Source organism: Cygnus olor, chromosome 7 (genome assembly GCF_009769625.2).
Source record: "Cygnus olor isolate bCygOlo1 chromosome 7, bCygOlo1.pri.v2, whole genome shotgun sequence".
In the NCBI taxonomy this organism is placed as follows: Eukaryota; Metazoa; Chordata; class Aves; order Anseriformes; family Anatidae; genus Cygnus; species Cygnus olor.
Window position 1 is genome coordinate 7568842 of NC_049175.1, and position 20685 is coordinate 7589526.

At 38.8% G+C, this 20685-nt stretch overlaps 1 long non-coding RNA gene across 2 annotated transcripts in view; it reads left to right on the top strand.

The window, feature by feature from the left end:
* The window catches only part of LOC121072975, a 59351-nt gene extending 39182 nt beyond the window's left edge, over positions 1–20169 (top strand). Inside the window, exons 3-4 of one of the 2 annotated variants that reach the window (XR_005821449.1) lie at positions 12565–12726; positions 19856–20169. This is a non-coding gene — a long non-coding RNA (uncharacterized LOC121072975). Of the gene's footprint in view, positions 1–12564; positions 12727–14615; positions 14821–19855 lie in introns of those variants that run through there. The other variant, XR_005821448.1, reaches the window with a different exon arrangement.
* Positions 20170–20685: the final 516 nt, after the last annotated feature.

Here is a 20685-nt window from a genome sequence, read left to right on the forward strand (position 1 = left end):
TATCTTGTATCACCAGGCCACTGAGCAATAACCAGATGAGAGACTTCTTAGATTCTACAGGCTGTCAAACTGTGAGACTTTAAAAATAATTATTAGCAGACCGGTTGTGAGAGGCAGAGAGATTTCATCGAATAATCCCTGCCCTGCAGAGTTAGGTAGGCACACCCAAACTTAGTTTAAACTAGCTGTGGCTTGAGGCAGAGTTGCACTCAGAGATGGCTAATCGCCTGACAATTTTTACCTTTGTTGACTGAGATTCATTCTATAGTCATTTTCTATGGTATGCTCTTCCCCTCTTATCCACATTTAGCATCATACACATAAATATCAGAGTTGGATGTGGTGTTAATGGTATGAACTTCAAAAGAAGTTGTCATGAACTTAGAATCCATCACTGTGTTTTCTTAAATATGTGTGCATATAGCATACTGTAGGTATAAGGCTGCAAATTATGATGTTTGACATCTTGATGGACAGGACCTTTTTGGAATATAATCTTGCATTTTACTACTATAAAGGTAGGAGATGACAGAAGGTCACAGTATGAAATTGGCAAGAACTTGTACTGTCTTCCACTAAGGCATATGAAGGGAGTACAGCAGAAAGTACATTTAATGATTGAAGTGGAGAGAAAGGAAGCAATGTGAGATCTCCCATTTGTGTGAACTTCATGTTCAAAGAAGTTGTATACAGTTACATTCTGCTCTTACCAAATTAATACAACAATGTTCAATACATAAAATCTTCAGGGACAGGCATAAATACTAGATCATAGATGTTTGACTCTGTTCTTTTTTTTTTTTTGCTCAAATCCTCTTAGTTTTCTCCTTTATATCGCAGTTTTGGGCAATGCCAACCTTCAGTCTGTTTACATACAGCTTGTACATTACATTTTCCTTTTCACTGGGTCACAGATTACATTTTTCTTCCTTCCTATTCCCTCTTCATGACAAATCAATGCACTGAAAATGTTTCATTCGCAGTTAGCCTGAAAACATCCATCTCTTTGGATGGCATCCTAGAGGAGCCCATAATATGTTTGGCAGAGTAATCAAGTCATAAAGTAAATTTGGTGCTTTTAAAAGTAAATCAGACATTATAGAAACTGTCTTCTTGCTTCATTAGATTTAGCTGTGTTGTACATGTCCTTCCAGACAAATCAATTTGATTAGTTCATTAGCTGCTGAGAATGTATTATGACAAAATATGCAGTACAAAGGAAAGGAAGTTTCCACCAGAAAGAAGTGGATGCTAGTCCAAAGTGGGCTGTTGATTTGGTGTCCTTCCTTAGCCTCCGGGGACTGCTTTTGAGAATGCTAAGCAGTAGCAAGCTGGGTGAAATCATTTTTGAAAATTATACCCTAACACTAAGATTTTTGTTCAATGGAAATGTCCTCATATGGTTACAGCTTTCTGATCCTGTGTTGTAGCTAATTGCTAGAAGCAATTCAGGTGACCTATTTCGTATGTGATGCCTCAGCTTCCTTGGAAGAAGAGGAATCATGTCCTAGAGCTGCACAAGGTGTGAAGCATGAGAAATCTCATTCTCTGTACATAGTGTTTGGGAAGTAAGGCAAAGATACGTACTAAATAATTCACAAAATGTTTTCTTTTGGATTTTCATCTGTTTTATATGCAGTATTAAGCCAGAGAGAACAATTCAAAATAATTTACTGAGCAATAATTGTTTTTCTTTATAGGTAAGGCTATTTCACTTCAGTCATCAGACTTACAGACTTACGGATCTGGAGGGAACTTTGCCCTCTGTCTTTCCTGTTTACTCCTGACCAAAAACTTACATCTGTTGTATCCCTGCAAAGCGTAATGGAGAAAATGTATCAGTTAATGATCCCTGGTACTTTCCAAAGCCTCTCTGCTCATCTTAAATTTTTCAAACACTTCCTCCACAGTCTTGTGTGTGAAACACAGCAGAAGTCCATTTGGCTTACAGCCCAGATCTGAATTGCCATTCAGAGTCAGTTCTGGAGAAAATAAAACCTGCCAGAATTCCTCTCTCTGAATTCTGTCATGTTGAGGTATGGTGAGAACATCCTTCCCAGTTTTAGAGCCCTGACTTTCAACTGCACCTCTTGCTACTGATAATTAACTCTTGTTCATAGCTTTTTATAAAACACAGACATAAACAGCACAAAGACTGGGGACTCTGGTGTCCTACCATGAAACTGAGAAAACTGCCTAGCAGAACAAAGGAAAGATAATCCATGGGTAAAGCTTAATTAAAGTCAGATGAGCACAGGATTTCTTTCACAATCAGTGAAAAGGGAACAGTTCCTTCTCTTTGGCTGGGAGCTCTGTGTGGAATTAGGTTTTGGCTTGTCTGCAGGAACACAGAGTGGACTGAAAGAAAGGGGAACCTGATGCTTAGAAGATAAACAGGTTGCTATTTGGAAGGGCCAGGAGAGTTGGAAGGGCTATGGTCAGCCAGGCATGAATGTCCCTGAGATATATTTACACAAAATCACCTGGGCTTCCTTAAACTCTCCTCATCCAAAGCCAGGATGAAGAAACAGGAACAGACCACTCAGTAAGGGGCAAAGTAAACTCTTACTCTTCTTTGAATACAGATACAGTTCTGGAATTTGAGTTACCACAAACTAGGAATGCAGAGAGCATGGAAGTTGGGTGTTTACAAGGCTTACTAGTAAGTTAGGTCATTTTTCCCCAGTTATAATGGGGAGAATGAGAGTGATAACCCTGGTAAAACATTCTGTGGATAACAAGGCTAACCTCAATTTCATTTCACTAGTGAAAAATGTAGATGTTTTTGTTAGAGGAGCATCAAATTCTTCTTGCTTTGTGGGACTGACAGTCTTCATTTCTTTATGTCTTCATTTCTTCAGTCTTCAGTCTTTTTATCAGTCAGATTTCTTCAGTCTTTTCATCACTTCAGTCTTCATTTCTTCTTGCTCAACTTCAAAAAAAAACCAAACAAAACAACACCAGCAAACAGCTGCTTTCTAATGTACCAAGTACAATTTTTTATCCTTGATTAAAAGGCCCACGTCATCCTCCTCAGCAGCTGGCTAGGAGGTTTAAATATGCTCTGCATGCCCTCCAAACATGCTACCTCCTCCTGTAAGTGATGGGATAGAGGAAGGCATTATTCATTTGTCACTTGAGAACCTACCCACTTTCAGTATGAGCTTTTCCAAAGGCACTGCCACACTGTAAGAGTCTGAGTTCATCACAGCCTTCCTTCTACAATCCCTCCTTTACAGGATTTGTCAGCCCTAGGTATCTGCTGTACTAATAAATGTCAGTAACACCTGAAAACATGCTTCTCAGAAACATTTTCAGAGGCCTGCTTTTGTACCAGTGCCTGCAACAAACTTACTTGCTTAAATAGGTGGGTGAAAATGTGTTGTTCGTTTTACACAGATATCCATTTTCTACTCTCTGTATTCTTTTTGTCTTTTAACACCTAAGATTTATCAGGTGGAAGTTCTCCCCCTTCCTAACTGTTCCCAGACAGCGTGCTGCCATTTTGGCATCCCAAATAACAAAGTAGGGAGGGGGGTGTCTTCTGTGTGCATCTCCTTTGTGCTGTATTAATCGCAGAAATTAAATTTAGTTGTTCATGCCTGGAGTAACGTGGCAAGGGAGGCTGAGGCAAGAACACTCTTTGTAAATAAAATTGTTAAATTGAGTACAAAGTTTTGTATGGCCCTTTATGGGAGCATGCTCTTGGGACTCCCCAAAACTCAATAGACAAAATAGAAAACAGTAAATCAAATCAATAGAGTTTCTGCTCAGCTGTAGAAGTGAATAATTCACCTCATAGGTAGTTCTGATTTTACAGGGTAGCCAAGATCTGTGGTGAACAGCAAGAACAGGGACCATGGAGCAGTTCAGCCCCACAGCAGCAGAGTGAGAATCTGAGGTGAACTGAGTACAGATGGGCCAGACAGGAGAAACAGTTTAGAAGAGTCCATTCAAGCACAATGTTTTTCTAAGACTTACAAAAAAAAAAAAAAAAAGTCCCTTCCCTCTTCCCCAGAGATAAAAAGATTGTCAGTCTTCTCTGCAATGGTACCAATTTAGGTCTGTGACATGGCATTAGACTGCCACGCTATGGCAGGACACCCTCCAGCCTCTCCTCTGCCTTAGTTTCCCTGGTAGTATTCCCAGTTTACTCTAGTGGTTTATGGCTTCAAGGTCAGGTAGCTTGAAGAGGCCAACCCACCCCTGTCCCTCTGGTCTTTCCTCACAGAGTAAAAGAGCCTGAAGACGTAGTCACACACAGCACTCTCCAGCACAGCCAAGTCCAATCTGCAGTGCCCCCAGAACAGCTCATTAACTTGCTCCCTGGGCTGAGCTTTCAGGTTCAGCCTTCCCTGTCTGCTATGGCTCAACCTCTGCACAGAGCCTACCCTCTCTGGGGAACTCTGGTTAGCCAAGCTCGTCTCAGATAGTTTCAGTTGGTAGCTTCCCTAATTCCAGTTCCTAAATAAGAGTTCCCACCTTTCAGCCCTTCTCACATGTGAGATGATAAAAAGCAAATTGTACTGGTGCAGTTTAGTGCCTACTGTAGTCAGTGGAAAAATGGTATTTTAAAAATTATAAAATGTTGAATTGGTAGCACTTGTTCTTTTTTTTTTTTTTTTTAAATCTTTTCTGCATATGTATGCAACAGTTACTTCTGAAATGCAATGAAGTCGGTGACTAGAGCCTATCATGGCAGGATTTTGGGGGGGGAGCTGCACAAGTGTCTTGATGGGTAAGATACAGGACAAAAATGGAGACAGCCAACTCTCTGATGGAAAGACTAAGTGAAGAGGAACAATGAGAAGCAATTTGTACCTACACACAGCAATCAAAGTGAAAACCCTGGGGTTTGAGAAGTAATAGCTCATGATAACCAGAAAGTAAAAAAATGTGGTCTCATCTGATATTAAAGAATTATCATCTTTATCCACAAATAATAGGACTATTGTTTTCAAACTGTCCACAGAGTATACATATACTGCCCTAATGGCTATGCAGCTATTTTTCCTGGCACGTACTGTCTTGTCTGACAACATCCCTGGGCAAGAAATCCTGTCCTTTCTAGAAGTATCATCAGTGATTCTGTTAGAAGAAGAAAAAAAAAAAAAAGCAGAACAAGACAAGACTGTCAATCCACTCGTGGGAGAAAATTATGTTACTGCACTAATAAGCAGGCGGCTTTATCACTGACTGCAGCTTAAGTCTCAGCAGCTCATAGCTATTGCAGGTGTCCTTGCTTTGCTGTTCTATCTTGCACTGTGCCCAGTGCTTACAGGAATCTGGACAGGATGAGTAGGAAGAAACAAACCACTCAGTAAAATCACCAAAATTTCAAAATCTTCTGTTTGAATTGTTTCTAAAGACAGCCTGAAAGAGCAAGTGCAGGTGAAAAACACCAGCGGATGTTTTAGCTGAATCTGTCATAGATTTCAGTGACGAGTGCCCTGCCAGAGACAAAATGGCCAGTGGCAGCTGAAGCGGGAGGTGGCTCAGACTACAGCAGTGGGCAGGATTCTGTCAGGACTGTTGAGAACAGAGATGTTCTGAGGCATTTCTCCCTGCTGCAACTTGAAACCTCTCACACGGAGTCCAAAATCAAACAGACATAACGCTTAAGCTAGAAGAGAATCTACTGCAGCTCTGTAATCAGAGTGTCTCTGTGTACCGAGGTGTAAAGCCATATATTTCTTTATAAACTGCTCTGCTAGGGCTGTCATCCAGCCTGTCATCACCGTGGACTTTGATTCCCCAAGTGTTCATGTGAGGCCTGTACAGAAACAGAGCTGCTTCTTTGTCTAGCTCTCTGCAGTAAGGACTGTATTAGTACTTACTCTGCTAAATGCCTCGTCTGGATCCTCACTGACTTCTGTTTCAGTTGCTATGACATCCTTTCTCTCTGACCTTGATTAATGGAATGTAACAGGCAATTATCACAAGGATGCAGACAGGATGCAAGTGTGTTGGTGTGGCTGTGCAAGCAGTTAACACCGTGGCTACGTCCCACCCAGTCTGAGCCCTTTTCAGCTGGATCCTGTCCTCTCCCAGATCATTGCTTTGACTGCTATTGCCGGGCATCATCTTAGCTCCCCCTTTTCTATTAAATCATATATATATGATTCACGTCCAAGGGTCTTGATGGGGTGTCTATCTCCAGCTTACCTGTCATCTTTCAGACAGTGCTGGCTTTCCAGCTCTCATACCCTGTCAGCCAGTGATGCTCATTTCCATCGTTCACTTAACACAGCTTCCAACATGCATGATTTACTTGTCTTCATGCAGTTTCTCATGCTGGTGGCAGTGGCAACAAAAGACATTGACATTAGCTAGGCTGCAGGCACATGGAGCCTGCTGGCTGTATTGTCCGTGCTGACCTACATTGTCTTTTTCTTACCTGCTACTTTCCTGCCAGTATGCCTTCACTTCTCTCCATATACTTTGATAATAAGTCCTCTGGAGCAGAGACTTTTCACTCGGTGCTGGTATAATGCTCTGACTTGGCTAACGTTTCTAGGCATGAGAGTAATGCAAACAATAAAATGGTGGACTTCTGTTCTCTGGTAACATCATAAGTTTCCTCATATATACTTATTTTTTTGCTGATGAATTAGTAGTTCAGTATGGCCACAATACAAAGTCAACTGAAGCTCAGGGTTTTCTTTTGATACGTATGTAGATTTTTTTTTTGAAGATTGTTTAAAAGGAATACAGAAAACCTTCTATTTTGAATCAACAAATATCTAAAAAACAAACCTATATGAACCAAAATGATGGGAAACACTAGCACTTATCCTCAGAAAGCCAAACTTATTTTTCACTTCGCTCTAATTTTGTAGTTGTGCCTGCTTTGTACAAAACCGGCATTCCTGTCCATGACTTGCAGATGATGCTTCAAATCATGAAATCATAGTTGGGTAGTAATTTTACAGCACAGCAGACAAATGTAGACAAACATACCATCTTTATTAAACTTACACATTTTTCACTGAAAGTGTATGTGAAATTCACGTGTGATCAGGAAGACTTTGTACTGTATTCTTTCTGCTCTTTCTAGATGGCTACCAGTTTGCTTGAAACAGCAAGCCACACTAAAACCATGCATCTTTAAATACACAGTGAGTTTCTGGGCCTGATTACCCAAAGCAGTTGAGCTATTTCACACACCACCATACCACTTCCTTCTTGTGCCAACTGATATTTCAGAATGTCACCAGCAGGAAATGACTGACATCTCCCTGTCTAATGAAAACCTGGATCCCCTGATGAAAGACATCACATTTAGATGAGCCTTATCTCACTTATGAAAGATTGAGCATCTTCTTTTCCTGGAAAGAAAACGAATGTTTTCACTCTCTCTGCATTTCAGTAGTGGGACTTAAGACTGCAGAACACATCAATAAAGAATGAACACTGGGAGACATTTCTCCCTGATTACAGAAACATTTTGTTGTTTTTTAATCCTTTTTTTGCAGCATTTAGTAATGAAGGGTAGTTTTCTCAGAGCAAAATTCTCGTCATCTTCTTTGCTCCCCCCAAAAAACATTACTCAGTCAGAAAGTTAAGACTCTGCCCTTCTTGGATAAAGACTTCTTTTTTATTAAATAAAAGCATTGTTGCTGCCTCATACACAAGAAGCAAAGGTGCTACATTTTATCATTGTTTATTTGTAGTAACCAATTGTCAGGAGGAAGAAGTAATGAGAAATACAGTCTCATCTCACTTACACATTCAACTGAAAATGGAAGGTTCAAAAAACCCTAGCCATGCAATCAGTACAAGCTATTGATTGCTATTGCATTCCTGACTATGAACATACATAATCTATTTGGTGTTTTGTTTTCAAATTCATTGACTTGTGGTGGAGTTACTTTCTTGCATTTCTTTTCAAGTGAGAAAACAAAACTGTTTGTTTTACATTTCAGAGGGAAACATCCTTGTGCAGCAATCATAACTAGTTACTGTCATCAGACAGCTGCAATGGTTTTGATGTGCTCTGGTGTCTTGCAGACAGCAAGTCAACAATGATCACGTTGGCTACTCTGTAAAAGGAATAGAAAAATAATCTCAGAGCAGCATTCTGAAGTTGTATACCAAAGAAATTCAAACCTATTTTCTGAGCATAAACATTTCACACATAAGGCATAGTGTATCTGTTAGGACTTGACTTCACAGTTCACCAAAACAGATATTCCACAGAAGGTATGGAAAGTTTCTGGGTCATTTTGACCTTACAGAATTAAGCTGTTTTGCAATTCCATTGTGGATGAACTCCTCAGGTAACATAGATCAACCCAGGGATGGCAGCCAGGATCAGCCGAGACTCTTGGCTATCTGACAATCCCATGACCTCAGGGCAGGTCTGAAGTAAAACTGTGGAAAAAAAAAAAAAGCAGCAAGTCAGGGGCAGTGAGAGTACACAGGGCCAGACCAGTGAGTTCCAGAGCCAGGCACAAGCAGAGCTGTGCCAGAAACAGGTACACAGTGAAGGGCCAGGCCTATGCTTAAATGGAGCCCTATAAGCAGAGGGGTGGATGGGCCCCAGGCAAGGCTGGCCAGGGCAATTAAGACCTATTAATGCAGTCAGGGTCCTGACAGATGCTGCTTCTCAAGTTCTTGAGAAATTCTTAGTATTAGTTTTTTTCTGCTAAAATGAAGTCTTCATAAATGAGCACATTTCTCAGGTACAGAGTGCTTACTACCTTGCACTTAACTGCTCCTTAATACCCGTCTAACATCTGGCCATTTATTTAGGGTCTTAAATTTATAATCTTCCAACGTTTTGGAAATTCTGAGCAAGAGATCTCACAAGGGATATTTTTACTTCAAATCATCTGTTTCATTACATTAAAGAAAGATAGCAGGGTTTAATATGTCTAAGAACATAAGAATACCAGAATGACCATTCTGAGTCAGTCCCCAGCTCTAACCTCCAACATCAGGCTCAAAGCAGCATGCTAGGAAAGAGTGCAATATGGTGAGATGGTTGCCAGAACAAACCTGCTGAGACACAAGCTCTTCACCTCCTTTTTCCTAATAACTGGAAGAGAAATCATTCCTCTCAAAATGGCACTCATGTTTTAGTGAGACTTTTTTTTTTTTTTGTAGATTATAAATAGTCTTACTAGAAGCTCCGAGATTTTTAGGATTTGAAGATCCGAACTCTGGGACTAGTATTACAGAGAAGTGCTTGCAACTGAAGCACCCAGAATGGCTAGCTGAGCATTTAGGAACAGGGGTTTTACATACTGCCCCATAGGTTGTTGGGTATTTAGTCCTTTAATGATCACCTGTGCTAGTGCCTTCTGGTGCACTGGTTCCTGAATTTCTCCTATATACTTGTGAGATCACTTGATGCACTTTCATCAAACTAAGAGGTTTGGGCAAAAAATTTGGAAAGAAACATTTCAGCTTTACTATGGAATAACAGATACTCCATATCCCACTGATAGTACATTTTGCTCTCTCTTCAGTTTTGGGTTTTACAAATACATATTTTGTTTCAGCTGAATCTTACAAATTGTATGTGGAATCCAGCAACTGAGCTGGATTATTTAAGTTCTGTCATTTCTGTAGGAGCAGCAGTTTTCAGTCACATGTAGCTAGCAATTTTTATGATGTATGAGCCAAGGTGAAACTCAGGAGTTTCCCTTGATCATTTTGTCTCTGTACTGTTGAAAGGACTTCAAATATCAGTACTCCTGTTAGCAATTTACATTATAAAAACGGAGTGATGACTGTGCTATGAAAAAGCTCTTTCAAGAGAGGTTTGGTTCCCCCCCCCTTAACAAAAAATGTTTGAACAACATGGTGTAGACATTATGACATGCTACAGACCGGGCAGCAATGGATACCAACAAAAGCCTGTAACTCGTATTTCTAGTTGCCACAGGAAGTGAAAGGAACAGACACCTTTATTTACCATATGTCTGACCAACAGGTGCTATTTCCCCACCAGATTTTGCCTGAACATGTCTGAGAGTCACATTATTATAAAACTATACTGACCCAATGCTTGTGAAGATCTAGATTTAACTTGTGTGGGGGTATTTGATCATTAAGAGCAGCTGTTACTGAAAGTCATTATTGGAATACCATACAATGAAAATCTTGCAAGCTTTAATAAGAACAGTATCATTTTGGGTGGACTGGGACCATTGATTAGTATTAGAAACAGTGTAGTAGTAAAAGCACATTTTTCCAGTGATTTTACCTGCTGTGATTTTTACCTGATAAACAAGATCATCTGCTTCCCTGGGACAGTGTCCAGTTCTGGGTTCCCCAGTACAAGAAAGATGCAGACTTACTGGAACAAGTCCAGCACAGGGCCACACAGCTGGTTAAGGAACTGGAACATATTTTATATGTGGAGACAGCTATAGGACTCTTCAGCCTGCAGAAAAAGTGGCTTTGAGGGCAGGGTTCGATCTCAATGTGATTAAATATCTGGTAGGAGGGAATGAAAAGGAGAGCCAGACTCTTCTCAGTGATTTAAAATCCAATAAAAACAAAAAATAAACAACAAAACAAAAACACAAATTCCCTGAGAACACTAGAGGGTGGTCAAACACTGGGACAGGTTGTCCAGAGAGGTAGGGGAGTTTTGATCTTTAGAAATATTCAAAACCCAACTCACTATAAACCGAGAAGCCTGCTGGAAACTAGCTGTAGCTGACCTTGCTCGAGAAGGGAGTGGACTAGATGATCACAAGAGGTCCTGTCCAGTCTCAGTTTCTTTCTCTGACTGCAGGAAGAAAACTAAATTCTTATTTACCAGATGTCTACTAGCCAGAACAGGAGGAACATAACGGATCAAAAAGTCTAATGTGGATAATATAAAAACAACAGTCCTGCATGCTAACAAGCTCTGAACTCAGCTTCAGGTACACAAAAAAAAAAAAACAAACATTTTTCAGATTTTCCCCTCCCTTTCTCCTACCACAGAGTGAATGCTGACATGAAGAGTTAAACACTGGATACTTATTCAGGCTGCTAATTCCATTCATACTTTCGGAATAATGTAATTCAGAACTTGATAGCATTTAGTTATAACTTTCTCAGTTTGTAGACATGAACAAACGGTAACCCAAGTATATTTTTCCCAGCACATTACCATATACTAATAGCTCCTTTCTTGAAATAAAGTATGCTAATGGACAAGTCAGAGAAGTTAGTTTCTTTGTCCAACCATTTGCCAGTTGTTTTCCTGTTCTGTCACTTGAGAAGTCACAATGGAAGCACCTACTGTCATTTAATATCTGTTAATATAATTAGCTATGTTAGTATACATTTTAAACTCAATTTTGTCTAACGGAAGATTTTTCTAGATAAAATAAACACTTTGTAATAAAAAAATGTAATATGTTTAGTTAGATAGCTCCTTTATTGCTGTCCAGTAGTCTACAGCAACCTCTCTCCTCCCGTATATACAAAAAAATTTTATGGTTTTTATTGCTAAGAAGTTCTACTAGAAATGTATTTGTTTCATGTTAGAAAAAGTAGATTTAGTGCCATTCTGATACAAGAACATGGTTGTCTGCCAAAGGAAGCTTCTAAGATGCTAAGGAAACACCCATGAAATGTGTCAGGGCCCATGTCCTTCATCAAAATAGCCATGCCTGCTTTAATTGACACGTTTTTCTAGTTGACACAATGTGCAGATGTTCTTCGTAGCACAGGTGCCCCTCTCCAGCTGAATACAAGACAATTATAGCACAATATCAATTTAAGAGTATTTAAAGACAATAAAAAGCAGGAGTATCCACTTCCACACTGTAATTACTCTGACAACTTTTGTGCAGACGAGCCCTTCAACAGTGTTCATTGTTAAATTGAACCTGAGTTTCAGGCCAGTGGTTATTCTGCAGCACCAGGGTTCCTGCAGGTAAGGAGTATGTCAGTCTGGCAGCTTGGGCTTCCCTGAACTAGCTTCACACAGCCCTGGCTCTTAAGGACCACAGTGATTGACTTGCCAGGTCTTTCACCCTTCTCTGAACTATTTCTCTTCAGCATCTGATGGCCTTGTCTTGATTGAGCAAGATACAAAAACAACCCCCCTCTTTGTTTTTCCTTTCTTTAGGAAAAGAAACAGTCATAGGTATTCAGTGGACAACAGTCCAGCTGCTTAGAAACTTTTCTGCACAGGAAGTTTAAGGAAGAAACCTTTCTTCAGGCTAGTCTGCAATATCTAGAATTCTACCAAACATTTTTGTTTACAACAAATGTTTATCACGTTTTGCCAGAGACTTGAACAGTTGGCAGCTTTTCCTAAACATCAACTGTTAGCACAAAAAGTACAGGAAAGCTGACATACCTGCCCTTTTACAACAAATCATGATAAAGAACGTTGCCAGCTGTAATATGAATTTTTCATTTTCCCTTTACTGAATTTCAGAAGAAATTTACTGTTTACTGCAATGAGTTAGCATTGTATGAGGCAGGAGGTTAACACTGAATTAGCAGGAGGTTTACTTGCTTAAATTCAGGGTACAACTTCACACTGATTTATTTTCCAGTAAATAAATACTACTGAGTTGATTGAAATTAAATCTTTTTCCTTCACAGATATTATCAAGATACGCCTTCCAACAACCTGTACCCACCCAAAGAACTTTCTGCTGCACTTCAAAGTGACTGCTTAACTCTAGGTCTCCTTGCAGAAAAATAATGGCTAAAGAGGTGACAAGATCTAATGCAGAAAGGCATAACCCAGACATGTGGAACCAGGTACATTTTAAACTGTTTTATAACTCCTCTTGCACAGTCACCTGCACTCTATCATTTAGAACATGCACAGGCCTTGGTTTACATAGGCATGTGACTTTCATATTATCCTGTCCCACAACCGATGGAGGTGGCACACATTTTTAACAATTAACTTAAGTAGCTAAATCTTAGAGAAGTTTAATAGATAACCTAGTATTGAGTAAGGTTTCTCAAAAATACTATTTAGTACTTCAAGAAGTCTGGCCTTGAAAAATGGTATAGATCATCAGTGCTGATGGCCTGAATATGACATCTAATTAGAACTGTAGAACAAAAATAATAGGGGACTTAAAAACATAGGTGATAAATTAAATAGGTTAGTCAACAAAATGTCTGTGGTCTAACCAAAGACATAACCTATAAGACACCTGTAAAACAGCATGCAAAAACACATATATATTTGATCTGTACTGAATATGGAGGTGCTAATGACTGAGGTATATTTGTTCAATACATAAAGTAATTGGAAAATGCAGAACAGGAGATGATAGCTAGAGGAACATGCACATTGTATAAATTACTAGTTAAAAGGAGCTTAATAACCTTTGGATTCAAGGGATTGAGGAGCTAGATCTGGTTGTGTGCAGCTTGGTCACAGCCTGGATAGCACCCTACCGTAAGGCCCTGAATGGAACACAAGAAATCTAGTAGTGAGCCATTACGTACCTGGGCACTGCAGACAGCTCGGTCCCTTGTGGCATGAGGAGCAAATGGCTGTTGCAGTGAATGAGGAGGCGGCAGCTCCAGCATCAGCAGCAGGTTGCAGTCCCTTGACAGCAGTAGCAGCCAGGGCCAGAGCAGCTTGTGACCAGTGGCAGAATCAGGCTCGAGAAGGAGCAATGAATATGAAACACCACCATTACCTTAGAAAAAAAGTAATGCTGTGGATGCTCGAGTTTTTCATTTTTGCCCTACCTTGAGTTTTCTAAAGTTTAGTGCAAGTTCCTCTTTCATAGAAAGTAGCTGGAAAGGGCCTAACATTTAGATGAGTATTACAAAAACAGGGGTTAAGGGGAAAACAGGACAGTGGAATGGGACAGACGAGCAGAGGAAGGGAAGGAGCCTAGCAAGGAACCAAATAAATCAAGCAGTTACATACCATTCATCTAATAACAGTAACAAGAGGTGCCAATTCTTTATATTTTAAGAGCAGAAATAAATCTACTTACAGCATTAATCGGTAATGCTTGAAATCAATATTATAACAGACTAATGGATCTGAAAAGTCATTAGTGGCACGTAGGAAGCTTACTTCCTAAAAGTAATCTGCATGAACATTAACATTAGAGCTAGTTAGAGAATATATAATCTTGCCTGTGCAAAAACTGATATTAAATCTTCCCAAGTAACCTGAAAAGCAAATTCTTATTTTTTTTCCTATAAAAATCCTAAAATTCCTTTTAATAGGTCCCTCAAAAATTTTGGGTAAAGCTTCTGAAGTAAAACATTTTTCTGAAAAATATTGAGAAAGAAAGCAGGTTTAACTTTTTCAGGATTACATCAGTAAAATTCTTAGAAAATATCTAGCTCAACTGTCTTTTACTGATGGGCAATATGTAGAAATTTATTTCAGTAAAGCTCTATCTAGCACCAAAAGTTAATGATGTGGGAAATAATGAAGTACAGTGACTACACCATCTTGATTCCTTTGCTTTTAGCTAGATAAAGCCAAATAAATTTATCTATTATATCAAGAAATTGAAAGGCTGTTGCATTACAGGAACACTGTTGCAGACTTTGTTATTCTTTAGGCTTATCAAAACCCTTGGAACCTTTCTTCTAATAAAGAAATCAAATGTATTTTTATAAGGAATATCTACTGACACTGAGCATGTTGATCTTGATAATAGTTTTGACATAACACTTACATGAGAGGATTACAACTTCGTAATGCAAGTTTGTCACTGAAATCATCTGTTCAAAGAAGGGACTCCTCTGGAAGAGCAGCTGTACTTCTTCAAGAATGGCCTTTGCATCCAAGACAGATGAAAAAGGTCACTCCCAGGATTTGTTCATGAAAGACAGATGCTGCTATTAAAAGTCGATACTTGTTCCCATCCTGTTTCTGTGCTCATTCCTATCATTTATGACCCTACAGAAGACAGCTCTGTTCTGGAAAAAAAATACTCTGAAATTCTGTATGAATTATTTTTAAAAGTAACCAGCAGACATACAAGACCTTCAGAACGTAACACAAATGCTGATTATGTTACATTTCTCCTCACACTATAGGAGATTTAGTAACTTCAAGCACTACTATTAATTTGCTTGTGTTTTATCCTTTCAGTCCCTTTCTTTTCTTCCTTCTTTATGCCTCAAAGTTGCTGTTTTCTAGAGAAGTGCATTAAAAGAACCAAGTGTGAGATCTAACTGGAAATAACAAATTAAGTTGAATACATCTATAAATAAAACAAATTCTAATAAAACTGATTTCTGAACACCTGGCAAGTTCCAGAAGTGTTTATAAAGAATATATTTTAAAACATTACAGAAAGCCTGTAAGAACCAGTGTAACATAGCTTAACATCACTTACTCTCTATCAAAACTGATAACGTAGTCCCAAGCTATAAGGACACGAAGTTTATAATAAATAATACTAAAACATGTGTTAAATTGCATTAATTTTAATGGTATCTGTGTGTTGCAGATTAAACACAGTTAGCTTTATCAATCCCTCTGCTTGTTAGGAAAGTAAATATTGATATACCTGTTTCACTAACAGATCCTTGCTAAAGAAGTGAATAATTTACAGTACACAAAATCTGGAGGTCTGGCTGTAATGAAGTGGACTAAAGTATACCCTGGGTAAAAGCAAAAACTGCCATTAAACCACACAATGATAAAGACTGGAAGGAGGGTTGAGTTCTTTCAAGAGTTAGTATATTAAGATAGAACTACTTTATATAATATAGTACATACCAATCTACCAGTTCAGAGCATGTCATCCTAGGGGTTTGAAGCCGGTTGAAAATACTAGATATAACTGTAGAAGAAACTAATAGTGGGATGGGCCCTCAAAGAAATTGTGCTCAGAATTACTTAACTAGCATTCTGTGAAAGACAGAGTTCAAGCATCAGTTCGTTTATTTAAAATACACTGTTCTTGTTGCACTGTAAATTTTTCTTTAATGCTGAAGTAACTTCTGCTCCTACAATTCCGCTTACTCTGGTCTTCTGCACAGACCTCCCCCCCCAACTGTTCTTTCATTTTCTTCCAATCCTTTATTTCTTCTTTTATTCCAAATGGCATCTTTCATTCATTCTCCTCATTCTTACTTAATCCTTTCTTCATTTTGATATATTTCAGTCTGGGAAAGAATAAATATTTAGCTTTGTAGAAAACTGGAAAAGCACAAAAGCAAGCTATTTTTCATAACAGGACAACAGGGAAGTGGTGAACCATGTCTGCAGCAGCCTAATTTCTGGAAACCTAACAGTCCTTGCAGGGAATAATTCAGAGTTCATCTGCCAGTCCCACTGATTCTGTGTTCAAGAACTCTTTTGTGTGCTCAGAAAACTAAGAAGCACGCTAACTTTGTAACAAGACCTTTGAGATGCTATCACTGCAACATTTAGCACAAATTTAAGGACTTACCAGCTAATTAACAAAGAATACATTGTAGAGATATTAATGACAAAATGAGAACAAGGAAACATGGATTTCCCTCACAAACACACATTACTACATGTTGCTGCATGCAGTGCACCAGTTGAATTACAGTCATTTGGAACAGCCTGCATTTACTCTGAAATTAGCAATTTTAAAACAGGTTCATGCCCAGTGCTAGAAAAATATAACTAGATATAAGACCCTTGCTAAATACATTTTGACCTGTTATTTGCACTTTAGTTTTAAAACAATATCATTCTGTTTTTAGAAGCTAGATAAAGTGAATGGATTTTCTTTTAACAAATACCATTAAACTAAAGGAAGTTTTGGAGGTGCTTAGTAAACTGCTATTTTTTTTTTTTTTTATAGTCTAATACAGTCCATTGAAAACTAAACAATGTAACTGGGTTTGTGTGTTGTTCCTTCATTTGATTACATTGTTCAAGCAAATGCAATCACAGCAAGATTAACTTGTCTCTGATATAAGACACAGGGCTCAGCCAGAGGCAGTTGTTAAAGTTTCATATCTGTTTTACATGCAATTAACTGTTTTCAAGTCAGAACTATCTGATACAAACAGGGGGTAGCTTGTTTTACATGTAACAAGGGCAAACTAATTTATCTGAATATGGTTTCATTTGACACTGTTAAATTGAAAGCGGACAATCCCCTTACTTACTACCTACTTTATCACATGACAAAACTACAGTGCCTTGACTTCATCTTTTCTGCAGCAGGATATCCAGTGTATATTTGTTACTTTATAGGAAATACCTTTCTTTAGTGAAATGATAGCCTCAACTAAGCAAGGCTTTCTGAAACAGTACAGCAAGAAGTGTTTTAGCAAAGAGCCCAAGTCCTTAGAAAGACCTCTTGCCTGTTCATAGTTCTTTTGTAATACATCCTCTGTACTTACCTCTTTCCTTTCTTTGTTCTCATCTGCAATGAAAGCATACAACAACTTTCTGAATCTATAGTAAAGTAGTGTTCTACCACTGAGACTATCCTCTCATCATAGAGCCCATGGAGGACCAGGTTTCTCATACTTTTGTCTCCCTTGGTTCTACTTTGAAAACAACACTTGTTACAATCTTGGTAGTATCTCTCGTAATTCCCCCTGCCGTAATTTGGCAAAAAAAACAACACATCATTTGGTTTGAGCAATTCTCAGTGCTTGAAAAGCAAGATCCTCCATAACACACCATTCATTAACATGATTAGATTATATTATCTATTAGATTATGATTAATCACTAAGATCTCCAGGAAATTTGATTTTAAGTGAGGCACATACTGTTTGTTACTTCAAGCCACCTGCTCTAGTAAGGTTGGAAATTATTCAGCTGCTATGAAACAGTATCATATGATCAGATTTTTTTGCTAGCCCACTTACCAATTTCATTATAGCAAGAGGGAAAAACAGCAGCAAAAGCATTTCTTAATTGTTAGAGAAAGACTAGGAAAAAAAAAAAACAGAACAAGTCACTGGTGAGGAACACCATCTCATGATCATTCACCACTTAAGGAAGGTCGTCCGTTGGAAGTTGCACTAAGGTTTTTTGATATCTTTATGGCCAACTTGTTTCAGCAAAGAAAGGAAACCATTACAGTAATCCACAGTAAGCATCAACATTTGTTTCTATCCCTTTTCATAACGTACTACAGCATTGTCCAATTCAGACTGTAAATTGTGATTAGCAAAGAAAACACCAGTTAGGCTGTTTCTCAAGAATCCTGTGGCTCTGTCACAAAACTAGAGTTACAACAAGAGAGACCAATCCATGCAAAGTTAAGCTTGAATGTAAGTAGCCTTTCCTAAGCAGAGCTTTATTGCAAGGACTCTGACTTGAGTTCAAACAATAGCAGTAGCTCTCAGTTGCATTTTCCAGAAGCAATGTTTAGGTATAATAAATCAATGCAGTCTAACACTCACTGGTGGTACTCACTCAATATCCATCACCTAAAATTGTGAGTTGAGAGGACTTGTACATACTTAACTCTATTACCTCCTTCTGATCTAAGAGTGGCAAGCCTTGAAATTCTTGACCAGGAACGAGCTCAGGCAGAGCACTCATCTTTCAGCTTTTTAAGTGTCTAAGAATCACAATGATAACAGGGATATTATTGTGTTACAAGTAACAGATTGGATAAAATTGTTTATGGGCTCATCACTTAACAGTGGAAACTCTTGCTTTGAGTTATTACAGAACTAATACTTCATATGTAGGAAAGGCATTAACACCAATTTGAGTTTCATACGAGAACCAAGTGCAATTTAAACAATACTGTGATATAAATAATGTGAATAAGAGCATCACAGTTATAGACAGAGGGAAATGGTTTCCTAATGAAGTAGGATAATTGTATATAAGGCTTAAATTAACATATAATTATCATCTACAGTAAAACTGAGTGTAACAATCTGAATTAGTGTTTAAAGACTCTTAGAAAAATAGCAGGAGCAATACACAATGCAACAGTATGAAACTCTTACTTTCTTATAATAGGAGGGTTTTAAGCATTAATCACCTATGGAAATATTATTGAATTAATTCCATTCCTGTAGCCCATATTGAATTACTACCATTCGTTTAAGAATATAAGAGAATCGGAGTACTTAACTCAAAATGCTACTTTCAGCAAGTGAAACCAATGCAGAAAGCTTTGTGCCAGGAAACACAGAGGACCAGCAGCTCTCCAAAGAGCTGCAAACCAGACATGGTAGCACAGTCAGGAGAACCAGTACTTCCATCAGCCAAGGACCAGTCAGTCCCCTGTACCTCTGAAAAACAAGCAGGACAGGCCCAGGGAGAGCAGCTAGCAGTGTTGGTCTTCATACATACTCTTAAGAGCAATAGAGGATATGTGATCTGAAATCAAGTTAAGGAACCACATCAGAAATAGATCTAAGAGATATTTAAGGTCAGATACAGCTTAAAGAGTACACCTAAAATCACACTAAAAAACTGGAGTTCAGCTTAACAAAATACAGCAGTACTAAAACTTACACACCAACTCAAACAAAGGGTAAGCTTTTAAGGCTGAGCTTAAATAGAGCTTCTGGACCCGTGGGCAGAGGCATGGGTGGAGGTACCAGCTGAAGCTGGCGAGGGCAGTTAAGGCCTGTTAGTTCACCCAAGGCCCTGACATGTTGAAGGTGCTCTTGCTTCCCATGAGAGTGGCTTATTTACTGCTATCTGTGCAGCTATTCTATTGCTATTTCTTGTCAGACTTGATAAAGTTTAAACAAAAAAAAGAAGCCTCTCTTTCAAAGTTGCACTCTGGTTGAGCAAACTTGAATTACATTCCCAAACATTCCTCATGTGGCATTTAAAGTTACCATAAACTCTCTTCAAGCTCATGATGTGAATGATATTTAAGTGATTTTCAACTCCTCTTTTATTCTAAATTGGACTTTAACAAACCGCCACGTGAAACAGCCATGAGGCTGTTCCATGTTTCCACTCCTTTTATCAACAGAGCAAGAGTATTCTGAATCAGGAAGAGAACAGAAGGCATGTCAACACCATACAGAGCACCATGCACAGATGCGGGTTTGGATTGTGGAAGCAGAATGGAAACACCAGTACAGTACTTCTTCCAGGCCAATAACTCCTGCTGAGCACTGCTTTTCAGTAACATTAACCATTCTAACCAGAGTACAGAGCTAACTTGGTTCTGAAACTTATTTGGCTACCACTAGCTTTCTCCTCTGCACAGTACGATAGCACATGGCATAGGTACATTCAAAATGATCTACAATAAAATAGATTGAGCTCTTGGTTTCCCCTTTGGAGTCATTATAAAGATCCCAGATACGGGGAAGATATACACACAGTCTGTTCTGCAAGGCATTGCTGGACATTCTTTAAAATAGCAGTTGGAGCGAAGGAGAACTAGCCATACTGATTGAAGGATCATACTGTGGCGCTCCTGCCATATTCCAAACAGTAGCTGAATGGCTGCAAATGAGCACAGGCAGGACAAAATGTTCTGAGCTTTCACAAGGCTGACGGGAATGTGATCACATGCTGAGCAGGCACGAGTCATGTGCAGAGCCAGCTGTGCCAGTAACTGCTTGAAAATTAAATTGTGAAAGCAATGGGGCCTATGTAGTCCTCTGATATCTGTTTGAAGCAGTACAATTCTTCCAAAATATCCTCGGTTTGTCCAAATACAGTGCTTGAGAAGCTGTGGATTCTCTGAAGAACTGTGTTGCTTTTTTACCTTTTGTTTAAGATAAATCAATTATATGTGCCAGGGCCAGGAGTGATTAGGCCTTAATAGCAGTAACCAACCTCAGCCGGGAC